Source organism: Pongo abelii, chromosome 3 (assembly GCF_028885655.2).
Source record: "Pongo abelii isolate AG06213 chromosome 3, NHGRI_mPonAbe1-v2.0_pri, whole genome shotgun sequence".
Lineage (NCBI taxonomy): Eukaryota > Metazoa > Chordata > Mammalia > Primates > Hominidae > Pongo > Pongo abelii.
Window position 1 is genome coordinate 23,208,570 of NC_071988.2, and position 12,756 is coordinate 23,221,325.

Sequence of the window (12,756 nt, forward strand, 5' to 3'; positions counted from 1 at the left end):
TGTGCCTGTTAATATAATTACATAATTCAATTAGACAATTATATCTATAAAATATGAGTTTGGATAGAAAAAAGTTGCTGCTTTCATGAAACAAGTCAAATGATTTGGAAAGAAAAGTTGCTCTTCAAAAAGTTGTTACTGGAGGGCCGGGAATCCTAAAAACCTATACAGATTCTGTACTCAGGTTGTTGGACATTGTCTGTAAATTCTTGATTCACTTTAGAGAAACTAAAACTGAAATTTGTAGAGTTACTTTAAGGCTATGGCTTACATGGGAAAAACTTCAGAATTTCTCTTTGTGGATCCATGTTTAGAGAAAAGGCCTTGGCTCCAGAGCAAAATAGTGGCAAATAAATGTGCATTTATATGTTTTAAGCAAAAGTCAAATGTTTTGTGTCTGCATATCATTTATGATTTCCCAATTTAACCAATTTATGTGATTAACCAGTGAACTACAATTTTCAGTTGTATGGAATAAGAAAGCTTCTATTACAAAAAAGAACATGATAAACCAGGAAGGACTTTTTCGTAACCTACACATAATGAACAGAGATAGAAAGCAAAAGACCCAAATATTCAAACCAAGAAACAGAATCCATTTCGACGCTTAAGTGTACTTATATCGCTTAAGTGAGAAATAACCTAGCTGTCACTACAAACATTAAATTTTGTATGAATCTGAGCCATGTAGATGCCAATTAATTACTGCATGGCATTACTATGTCTTTCTATAACTGTGTACTAATACCAACTGACTATGATCGGAAGGATTTAGTAGACATTTATTAATGGAAATCAGATGACTTCATCCACAGTGTCTAAATTATTTTGATATGTTTGTGCCCGAAGCAAAATAATGTAATAAAAAACAACATATAGATGAGAACTTCAATTTTTCTCTACATATGAATCTGTCACTGATTTGCAAAGAATCAAATATAAGTCCAACCAGGTGAAGACATTCAATACATCATCCTTCCCAATTCAGTATAAAACTAATATCGGCCTTTCCAGTATGTTTATATCCTGTTTCTGACTTTGTGATATGCTGGGCATCAAGAGAGCCCAGAGACACAGAGTATTGCCTTAGCAAATATTAATCCCAGCAGAGATAAATTACAGAATACTGTCTTTAAAGTTTCCTTTAAAGACTATCTTAAGTCATAAGCCCCCAGAAATAATCAAGAAACTAATGAGTAGAGTGGGAATGCAGACCTAATGACTAGACTGAATGAAAAACAAAATGGCTATATGATATATTTAAGAGAAGCTGGAAACTTCTTCCCCTCATTCTCTCCCTCCTGCAAAAAAAAAAAAAAAAAAAAAAGGCCCCCAGCTGTCTAAAAATCCCACCTGCCATATCTTTTGATTTTAAAACCTTTTCTGTCGTTGTCTATGAAATTCAAACACTCCTAGGAGGGGTAGCCTGAAGCTTTATCTTCTGACATTGTGTTACAAGTTATTTTCCAGTTCAGCTTGGAGAGCAGGACTGTCTGCAGCCAGGCAAGGAGCGCGGATGGGATGAAAGGAGCCTTAAAAATAGCTAGATGAGAGGAGCTGGGGGATTGCTAAACTCCCCCAGGCACAAATTGATTTACAAAATATGAATTTAAAGGTTCTGGAAAATTGGGACTTTAGAAATGACCAAATTCTTTTGATTGCAGATTATTAGAAACTATCCAATTGGTTTATGTACTTGTAACATAACTAGGTTCTTGTGGCTGTTGTAAAATGTAAATTGGGGAGGGGATATGGGATGTTTCTTCCCTCTCCATTTACTCCTAATACCAACATCCTAATGTGAGGGGAACCTCAGATAGGGTTCAAGAATTTCAAAATGGGAGAGAATTAAGACGGCAATTTGGAAGGTGAGCTAAGGCTGCATTACGCAAAGAGGTACAGACCAGCATCACTTAGGAGCTTGTTAGAAAAGAACAATGAGAACACTTGGACACAGGAATGGGAACATCACACACCGGGGCCTGTTGTGGGGTGGGGGGAGGGGGGAGGGATAGCATTAGGAGATATACCTAATGTAAATGACGAGTTAATGGGTGCAGCACACCAACATGGCACATGTGTACATATGTAACAAACCTGCACGTTGTGCACATGTACCCTAAAACTTAAAGTAAAATTAAAATATACATACATATATATATATATAAAGCAGAATCTCAGGCCCCACTCCAGACCTACAGTATTTTATTTTCATTTTAACAAGGCTGATTCATTAAGTTTAAGAAGCAATGGGCTAGGGACACTTACCTTGAAGTTCTATTTGCATATGAAGCTTTCTTTCTTTATTTTTAACCTAGAGCACAGGCTTAGGGTGGATTTGGAACAGAATGACTGATCAACATTATGGGGAAGAATTTAGCTCCCTACAAAGAAACTGCTTGTTATACCTCTGGAGAACTTTCTCAGGGATCTCATTTTTCAAAATTCTACAAGGATTTTTAGAGGCACGATCCAGTAGGTGCAAATGGCAGGACTCCAGCCCTTAAATCACCCAACACCTTCGACATACATGGCTATTCCACTTATTAGTTCAGAAAAACAGCTGATGACAAGTGCATGACGCCACCTCTGGACGTTCAGATGACTGATTTTGTATAAATTGATATTGAGTGCCACAACATGTCAGAAAATACCAAATGAGGAGAAAAGAATCAATAGATAACCTTGGAATTAAATGAGTGATGAATAATCTTTACCAACTAAAATAAATTAAACTATGAAAACCAGGTTAAAGCAATATCAAGGGTCTGGCATAAAACCACAAAAAAATATATAATTTACAGGTAAGGCCACTTGTGAGTAACATGGCTATTCATTTTTTTTTTCCAGGAAAGCATTATGACAGGAACTGCAAAATAAGAGCTGAATTCATACTTCCTAGCTTCTGTCTAAACAGCCATAATTTTTTAAGGTTCTACAACAAATAAACTACAATTTACAAGTGCAGACCATGTATTAACCTAACATCCATAAAACTGAGCATGCATTTGCTTAACGCTTTCAGGGAGGAGGTGGTAAGAGTAGAAAGACAAATTCTATGATGTATTGAATTTACTTTTGAGAGGGTTTGGATCTGCATCTGCACCCAAATCTCATGTCGAATTGTAATCTCCACTGTTGGAGGTGGGGCCTGGTGGGAGGTGATTGGATCATGGAAGTGGTTTCTAATAGATTAGCACCATCCCCCTAGTGCTGTCTTGTAATAGAGTTCTCACAAGATCTGGTTGTTTAAAAGTATGTAGCACCTTCAACCCCTTTCTTCCTGCTCCAGCCATATGAAAAAGGTGCCTGCTTCTCCTGCGCCTTCTGCCATGATTGTAAGTTTCCTGAGGTCTCACAAGCCATGCTTCCTGTACAGTCTGCAGAACTGTGAGCCAACTAAACCTCTTTTCTGTATGAATAACCAAGTCTCAGGTATTTCTTTATAGCAATGCAAGAATGGACTAACATAACTTTATTTCAGATTTTAAGTGTGCCTATCAGAAATGTTCTCCGCATGAAGAAATAATAAATATTTGAAGTAACAGTTACCCTAATTACCCCGGTTTTATCATTACACATTGTACGCATGTAACAAAATACCACATGTACCCCATACATATGTAAAATTATAAGGTATCCATTTTTTAAGAAAAATGTAAATTTATAAACAAACCAAACTGGATTTCAGAATTCAAATTCAAATGTTTTTCCAAGGCTGAAACTGACATCATAGATACACCCAGTGCTGTAATAGAAATCAAGATAAATGTCTTTCTTCATGAGTAAACAGATGCAAAGTCATGCTTTTACATCATTTTTTTTTGTCCCAGAATACGTTCATGGGTTCAAAAAGCACAAATTAAATACCTACTGTGTGCTAAGAATGGTGCTAGGTACTAATGATTGAGAGATGAGAAAAACACATCCACGCCCTCATCGTCCTGTGAGAGGGAAAGACAGATAAGCAACCATTACAGCTGCAAGTAAGATCAGCTCTCTGGGCAGGAGAATATGGCTGCACGACCCCAGGGATCCATCCCAACCCAACCCCCTGCCCCAACATAGCTCAGCTCCAACAATCACCATTCTTGTCACAGTGCCCTTGGAGAAGAGCAGCATGGGGACCCTGTCCCACCTTTAGTGGGTGCCACTAAAACAAGAGTATCATGGTGGTATTTAAAATACAATAGTTTCTAAAATGTTTCACTTCAATACAGACCACAGGACAGGGAACAATTCATCGTACCCTTATCTACAGATTCCTTTCTTTTTTTTCAGGCTCATTTCCAAATCCAAATATCCATGGATACCTACACAACACTGATGTCCACACAGGCTAATAAACTCTCCTCATCTAGACTTCAGTCACTGATTTGTATGAACAGAGAAATGTGGGGACAAGAGTCCTTCTGATCTAATAGCTCCTGAGGCCATGTTTCTTCCAGGGTCCCCTTTGGAAGTAGGACAATCCCAGAGCAGCTGACATGTTAAATCTTTCCAAATTGCATTTAACAGCAAAAAGACGCAAAACTACATCTTCTTTTAGAAGGCTTACGGAGTGGGAGGGGATTGTATTTCTTGGACTTGGGCAGAAAAAGTGCTATCCGGGAACTTTTGATTTCCACCTCTTTGGAAGACATCCTCAAATACTTCCAGTTGAGGTTCCATCTTCCTGGCAGGGATTGTGGGCTGCTTTTATTTATAGAGGAATGGCAGGGAGGCAAAGAGTGAGAGGCCTCCTCTCCAGAAGGCAGCCCACATGGAGCACAGATACAACACTTGTAGATACAACTTCCCAGCTAAAGCCGAGGCTGCCATCCCACTGAAAACAACACTGCGAATCAGGACTGTGAACAGATTTAGAAACCAAATTAAGCCAAGTCTGCCCTGGAGATGGTTGTTAAACCATAGTAAACATATCAAACCAGGGGCTTGAAATCATGCCACCTTGCCAGAAATTGCCCTGGCCTCACTCTTTGTTACAATGATAAGCTCAGAGGCTCAAAAATGTTGACCAGCTGCAACACGCCATGTGCTTCAATGTTTAAAACAATTCTGCATGATATCACCATCATTCCCATTTTGCAGATGAGGACACCGAAGCATGGAAAAGTAGACTAAGTTCTAAAAGTTTTCATGGCTTTGAAAGGGGGAAGCCTTGGCCGAGTGGGTTGTTCCAGAGCCCTCTCCACTATCCACACTCTTAACTGCCTTCCCTTCTCAATCAGCTCCTCAACAAAAGACTCAAGGTGGTATCAGCACCTGGCACCAGATTAAAGACTCACTTCAGGGACTTCTGCAACCCACATCCCAGATGCTGATAATATAGAGGTCCACCCAAAACAAATGGAAATGTGGAGCCTGAAGGTGTGCAGGATACAGAAAAGCATGAAAGAGCACCCAGGACAGAGAGCAGAGCCCTCCAACACAGAGCCCTCGGGCTCACAGCTGCTGCAAGAAGCGCTAGTGTCTCCTTCTGGTCCAATGAGTACTCACAAAGTTGTTTTGCTTTTAAGATGCGCTTAATGCCTTCTTCCAAAAAAAAAAAAAAAGCCTCGTCAGTATAAAATGAACCGGAATTATAGCTGCCGCTTTGATGCTGTGTGTTATTTTTGGCTGAGTGTCCTGCTCTTCTGGAGGCTGTTGGTAGGGTGCTGAAGCCTACTCTAGTAACACAGGCTGACTGCTGTCCCCAAAGGACCCCGAGGAAAACAAGAGGAACTATCTCGCAGTCTTCAGCAGACAGGGAAGGTTTAACATAAATAAACTCCCACTTAACGTTTTCTCCAAAAAGCATCCATTCATTATCTTTATTTTCAACACAGTATTTATGAATTTCCTTTCAGCCGGGCCCGTCAGGCCAAACGTCACCACTCCGTGGTGAAACATCGTGTGCATTTTCTTTTCCTCCTAGGGAGATTAAGGCCAATGAATAAAAGAAAGGGGGATGTGGCCCCTATATTTAGCTCTCCTCACAACATCATGTCTCACAGGTATTAAAAATAGACTCAAATCACTTGAAGACATTCTGAAAAATCAAAGACAGAATAGCTTTCCAAGAGGAAGTTTTACATGTTTTCTGCTTTTCTTCCTAGTTGAGTTCCACTAGTGAGATGTTTAAGCAGCAAAAGCTCCTTAACAGTAGAGTGGGCGCCCTCTTTGTGGAGGCCAGGCCCGGGTGGCTATAGGGGTTTATCACATACTTTATCTCCTACTCATCCTTCTTGCAGCTTCAGTGCTTTGTGGACTGTATTTTAAGAGAGATCTGTGCAGGTCCTTGGTAAAAAGTGTGAAATAGGCTGTGTGGAAAAAGTCTCCTCTGTCAACAACCTTTCCCCCACTCGGGCTCTGACACTCCCAAGGTCCCTGTCAGAGAGAAATCAGCTCAGATTCAATTCACTGAACAAATACGTGTTATTTGTGATCTGCCAGGCACAGTGCCAGGCAAGGCAAAGGGAGAAGAGGGGAGCAAAGGATGGACCGTCCTTGTTAGAGTAGTAATTCCACAAGGAAGTAGAGCTTCCAGAGGACCGTGGGCAACACAATTCAGAGAGAGAGCTGACATCTCATTGGAAGGGATCAGAAGGAACATCAAACTGGAGGAAGCATGTGAATCAGACAATAAAGACAAAAGCAGGAATGGGGCTGTTTGTATACCTGTGTCCAGATGTGGAGGAAGGTCAACAATTAGCTTGGTGCAATGCCTCTCCCCAAAAATATATGCCCAGTAAACCCTGAGGAAAAAGCCTTTTACAGTTAAAGAAAGCAATCTGCAGATGGAGAAATCACACAGTACTTAAAAATGTAGCCTCTTTCAAATACTGCAGTTCACCAGCTATGTAACTTTGGGCAATTTACTTCCCTTCCCTGAGCCTCAATTTCATCATCTGGAAAATGGGGATCATACTTCACTGGGCTGATGTGCATATTAAATCATAGTGTGAATATGCAACGCCAATGTATGGCACGTGGTTCAAGGTGAGCACTCAATGAATGGATGTAACTCACTCATGTGGGAGCTATTTACATTGGAACATGTTTCTAATATGCTTCGAGTCACACACAGCACCCACTCTTCTGGCAGAAAGGCTTGATTAACACTAGAGCACAATGAAGGTAAGATACTGTGGACTTTGTTTATAGAATTGCGTAATTTTCAGACTTCTTCATAGTTTATCCCATGTTACGGAGGAAGAAAACAGCCACCACCAGTTTCCAATGACCCAAGCAAATACACAACCTTGAAAAAGCAAACCTTCTAATGGGACTTTATTTCAGTCCTTGACTGGGCAGCTCTCGCACTTTGGGATCACTGGTGAAAAGCTAGGGGGAGGTATTTTCCAACCTAAGATAAGAGATAAAAGGGCCTGAGGAGGTTAACAGTGAGGGAATGGAAATAGCAGGGGTGAAAATCAATGTTTATGAAATAGTCCAGTGTTTCTCAAACCTTCCTGTTCACACAGATCTTCTGGATATCTTGTTTCAATGCACTCTGATTCAGTATGTCTGGAGTGGTGCCCAGAACTCTGCATTCTCATAAGCTCCTCCATGATGCCTATGTTACTCGTCCATGGACCACCCTTATATAATAAGCGAATGGTGTTTGTGTAGAGCCTAAGAAACGACTGAGTGGGGGAACCAGGAAATCCCCAAATAAAGAAAGAGAAGTTTGAAAGAAGAGTGATATCCAAACAAGATGGCAAGAAGACTAGATGATTTGAGGAGCAGCCAAGCCAGAGATGTAAATACAGAGACCTGGTGCCCAAGGGGAAGGTTTTCGGAGAAGAGGCCCCAGCTCACGAAGTTCCAGTGCATTACTCACTTTGGCTGTGAGTCACTCACAGCCTTTTAGAATTGTTGACGGCAAACATTTTGGAGAGTGCTGCGATAAAGGAATGTGCTCACAGCCATTAACTATGAAGCACTAACTCATTTCAGCAGCCTGACACAAATTATGCTACGCAGTTGAAAAATAGCTATTGATCAGTCCCTTCTTTCTGGTGCCTTCCAATACCCCAGATCAGCACTTCCATTCGTTTCCCCGCCCCCAGATGCCCTCACACACCTAGTTAGATCCTGCCCAAGCCAAAAAAAGATGCCTGCAGACTTTATTTTCTTCTAGATTTTGCCTTTAATAAAACAAGCCCAGAAAGAGGCAAACCGAAAGATGCCTCCTTTAAGTTTCTCCATGTATCTGTTTCCTATGAATTTTCCAGTCTTTTTTTCTTCTATACTCATTATAGACACAAAGGCAACAAATCAACTGATCTATCACTTCCTGGGCTAGAAGATAAGAAATGAAGAGGGCATGAAAAGGACAGAATATGAAATTAAGTTTTAAAGAATTGAACCTGATTCAGGGTCAGGTCAAATGGCAGCACTTTGAGCACCTTCAAGTAGCAACTTGAGCCTCAACAGAAAAAGGAAGCCCAGGGTCTTTCAAGAATCTTCCCTAGTTTCCTTCTTAATCTCAAGAGAAACTAAAGAGGCATGTAGATCTTCTATGGCAGACTGATTACAAAGAAGTCCCCGATTCTCTGTCCCTCCCTGTATCTATTTCCTTTGCCATGTGACTCTGCAATGACTCCCACCATATGAGGTAGTTTAGTTGATTTCCCCACCCTTTGAATCTCAGCTACCTTGTCCCTTGCTTTAGCCAATAGACTGTGGCAAAGCTGCCTTGTCCCTTGCTTTGGTCAATAGACTTAAAGCAAAGCCAAGGGCATCCTTGCTCACATGACCTGCCAGCCCCCAGCTGACCCACCAGCTGGCTCAGATGCAAGAGTGAGCCCAGCTGAGATCAGCAGAGCCTGGCCTAGCAGCAGAACTGCACAGAAAATCCTTAGATCATGAGCAATAATAAACGGTGGGTGCTTCAAGCCATTAAGTTTTAGAGTGCTTTGTGATATAGCATTATTTGGCAAAAAATAACTGACATAGCTTCCTTTGGAAAAGCCATGATAAAAAGGCCAGGTATACAAATAATTCCAACAGGGCATTGGTTTTCCTCTCACAAAATTATTAATGAACACAAATACATTGTAATAGCATAATTTCATCATTTATAAACACAAAAACACATTAGGAAATTAGATAATAAAAGCACATTCCTATATTACTTTTCATTTTGCAAATGGTTGAATCTGTTAATTAATATACTATATTCACTTGTGTAACTTTTTAAAGTTTTCTAGACTTCAAATTGAGTCAATCATTTCTTCTTTTGTGCATTCATTTGTTGAAGATTATAATGAACCGAGTTGTGAGCTGGGTACAATAGTAGCTCTGAAGATGAATAACACATTGATCCCTGATCTCAAATGACTTCCATCTAGTAGGGTTGACAAAGACACATACTCCAAGACACTTAATGAATGGCAGGGGGTATGTCAGCTTCTTTCTGTCATCTCTATTATTTTCAATCTGACCCACCTTACCAGGTCCAGATGAAATAGTCTTTTCTCTTTCACATCTTCTTTATTACCAGCCTTATTTTTTCCCCAGCTATAAGTAGACCTTCTCAGCTTCAAAAACACAATTTGGAAGGTGTAGAGCAGGTTCAGACAATAATCTAGGGCAGTCACAAAATTTAAGGTTAAAAGGAAAGCTTAATACTGGATAGATTATGAAGGGCCTTGAATATCAGTTGTTGTGTGTGTAGTTGGTTCTGCAGGCAATAGGGAGCCATGGAGGACTTCTGAGAGAGGGAGTGAAGTAATCAAAGCTATCATTTAGAAAGGATGATTGGCTTCAAGCCCTTGCTATAGGATCAGGGAAACCCAGGGTGATAGAGTTTCAGAATGGACGAGACTGTCAATTGTAGATGCTGCATACAGATCAAAGAGGATGAAAAATTTATTGGGTTTGCCAAGTAGATAGCCACTGGTGACACTGGAAGGAAAAAATTCAATAGAACACAAAAGGGGAAGGAAATAGAGCAGGTGGGATAAGACTGTTCTCTACTTCAAATTTTTCTATGGAGAAGGCAGTTGTGATTGACTGTTTACAAAGAGAATTTGAGGATGCACAGCCTTTGACGGAAGATTAGAGTCAATCTCTTTCCCATATGCCTAAATTGCCTTGATTAGCTTAAAAAAGCTAAGAAGCCCTAGTATTTCTCCCAGTGCCTTAGAGGGTGCTCCTGGGAGAGAAGAGAGGGTTGAGGTCTCGAGGGACATACGCTGAGAGTATCCAGACATCTTGCTCCCATTTCAACAAGCTTAAATCCAATTATCTTCCTTATGTACAAGTGTTCTTAGCTGAATTTCATTGGGAAAAACTAGAGTTTCTTCTATTGATTAAAAAATAATTTTATTAATTTTAAAACAATTAGGCAAAATAATTTCCACAATCCACTCTAGTTCTAAGATGATAATACTATACTAATTATCTTTCAATACTTAGAATGAGAAGAAAATCAGGAGGTGGGCACCTAACATCTCTTGAGCCTATTATATATAGGTTAGGCAATGTGCTGTATCCTGTCCATCCATGGACCACGCACTGAATTCACAACACAGCTCTCTGCAGGAGGAATCATTATCCCCATTCTGCAGATGAGGAAATTGAGGCCCAGAAAGATCAAACAACTTGCACAAGATCTCAGCGCTGAATCCAGAGCCTGGACTTTTGACCAGTAACTCACAGCTGTGCACATTTTCATGAACACCCAGTGGAGCCTGGGGTTCATACATGAGTTCCCAAGGTTCACTGAATTTGAATTTCTGGGAGCACATACAGCAGTAACTTTGGCCAGAAGATGCTGCTAAACTTAGGGGAAAAGAAGGATGTGTTGAGAGAAAAAGATAGGAAGAGGAAGGTTTAAAATACTGGAAAGAATTAGAAAAAAGTACTAGTGAACTTTTGGACCTTGGAAATATTGGTAAAAACAAATCCTAACGTGGTAGCTATAAAAATCACACACACACACATACCACACACACACATACACACACACACACACCTGAGACCATAAATGCCATTGCTAGAAAGGATATATAGGTAACAAAAGGCATTTTTTACCCTAGGCTGAAATTGATTTTCATTTGGAAAATCTAAACTTATTGGTAATAATTAATCATTAAAATATGGCCCCTAGCAGGTCTTGTCTAGTCAGCCTTATTTAAAATTTCACATTTCCCCAACTCCTTATACCCCCTCTACTTTATTTCTCTCCATAGCACTTAACACCATTTCATTATATATATATACACACACACACACACACACACACACACTTTTATTCGTTTGCTTATCACCTCTCTCCATAAGAATGCAACTTCTGTGGATTGGGGGTTGGGGGTGGGAAGGAGGCTTAGCATTACTTTTGTGGTTATTCACTTTGTATCTCTAGCATCTGCCATAATATCTGGCTCCTAGGAGGCACTGGATAAATATTTGTTGAACAAATGAATGTGTTACTTCATCATGGTATTTATGGAATAAGCCTTCATATCTATTCATTCTCATCCCAACTTATGGCATCTGAAATGTTAGAGTCTCCATCAATTACAAGTCTATTTAGCATTTATATGGCACTTCATATTTAAAACTCACTGTTCAATTATTGATCCCCACAATCGACCTTGAAAATAGATCCTGAGTAGTAGAGTGTCCCACACCACTTTCCCTTCCTAGGCTTCCCCATGGGTGTAAGCAAAGGGCTAGGAAGGAGGAACAAGTTCTAGGATGAGGGGCAGGAAGGCAAGGCACATGTTCTTGAAAATACATTCCGTGGTCTACCTTTGCATCCTTAGAAGTGGTGGAGCAGAGCCAAGATCCTCTCCTCCAGCTGCTGCAGATGGGCTCAGCATCCCCACAGAGGAGGTGAAGAAGAAAGAAACCCCAGGAGCCTAGAGAGGAAGTGAGGCATGAGGGGAAGAGGAACCCCCAACAGCCATCCTCCAGCAGGGGTCTCTGACTCTGCCCTCTGAGCTCTCCATCTTTTTGCAGGTGAAGACCAGACTGTACTTCCTTCCACACGACTTATTTGCCCTGCTCCAGTGCTCAGCTGTCTACCACAGCAAGCCTGAACTCCTTGGCCTGAATTCCAGTGCCCTCACCTAGCCATCTGGTCTACCCTACTACCCATTTCGAGCCCAACTTAGCCTTAGGTAAGAAGATCAATGGACACATTGTGTATGGAGATGACCCAAATGTAGTTTAAAACACCACCAGATTTTAACTTAAAAGCTCAATAAGCTATGCTTCACTTATAAATATCTCAACCTGTGGTTTTTAGGATGAGGTTGCCCTGAGCAACTCAGATGAAATCAGATAGATACCTAAATTGCCATACTAAACAAACACCTATCTAAATCACTTAATTTAGTGCCATGGGACTTAAAAGTCTCAGCTCCTACTCTACCAACTCCTGTTCCAGCTCTGCAAGAAAGATCATCAAATGATCAACAGGAAAATAATCAACAGGAAAGAAGGCCCAGGTGTTGGTAGCCAAATAGGCATCTGGAGACAAGGCAAGAAACACAAGTAAAATCAATGAGGTCCTTTTCATGAACTTGGTACAATAATGGCCATTTTTGGAAAATTCCAAACATACAAGGTGCAAAAAAAGTTTTTCTTGATGTAAAAGGAAAAAGAACTAACACTTGACAAGCACATTAAACATCTCCAATGTGCCCAGCACTATGCAAGCTTGGCACATTCATCATCTTAAACTTCTCAAGAACCCAATGAGATATACATTGTATCTATCTTCATTTTCAAAAGGGAAGCTGAAAAAGGCTCAGAAAT

General features: G+C 40.5%; 1 protein-coding gene across 1 annotated transcript in view; it reads right to left on the reverse strand.

Annotated features, from left to right (window-relative positions):
* PPARGC1A (PPARG coactivator 1 alpha) overlaps window positions 1–12,756 on the reverse strand; it is a 681,503-nt gene that overhangs the window by 305,001 nt on the left and 363,746 nt on the right. The window lies entirely within an intron of this gene.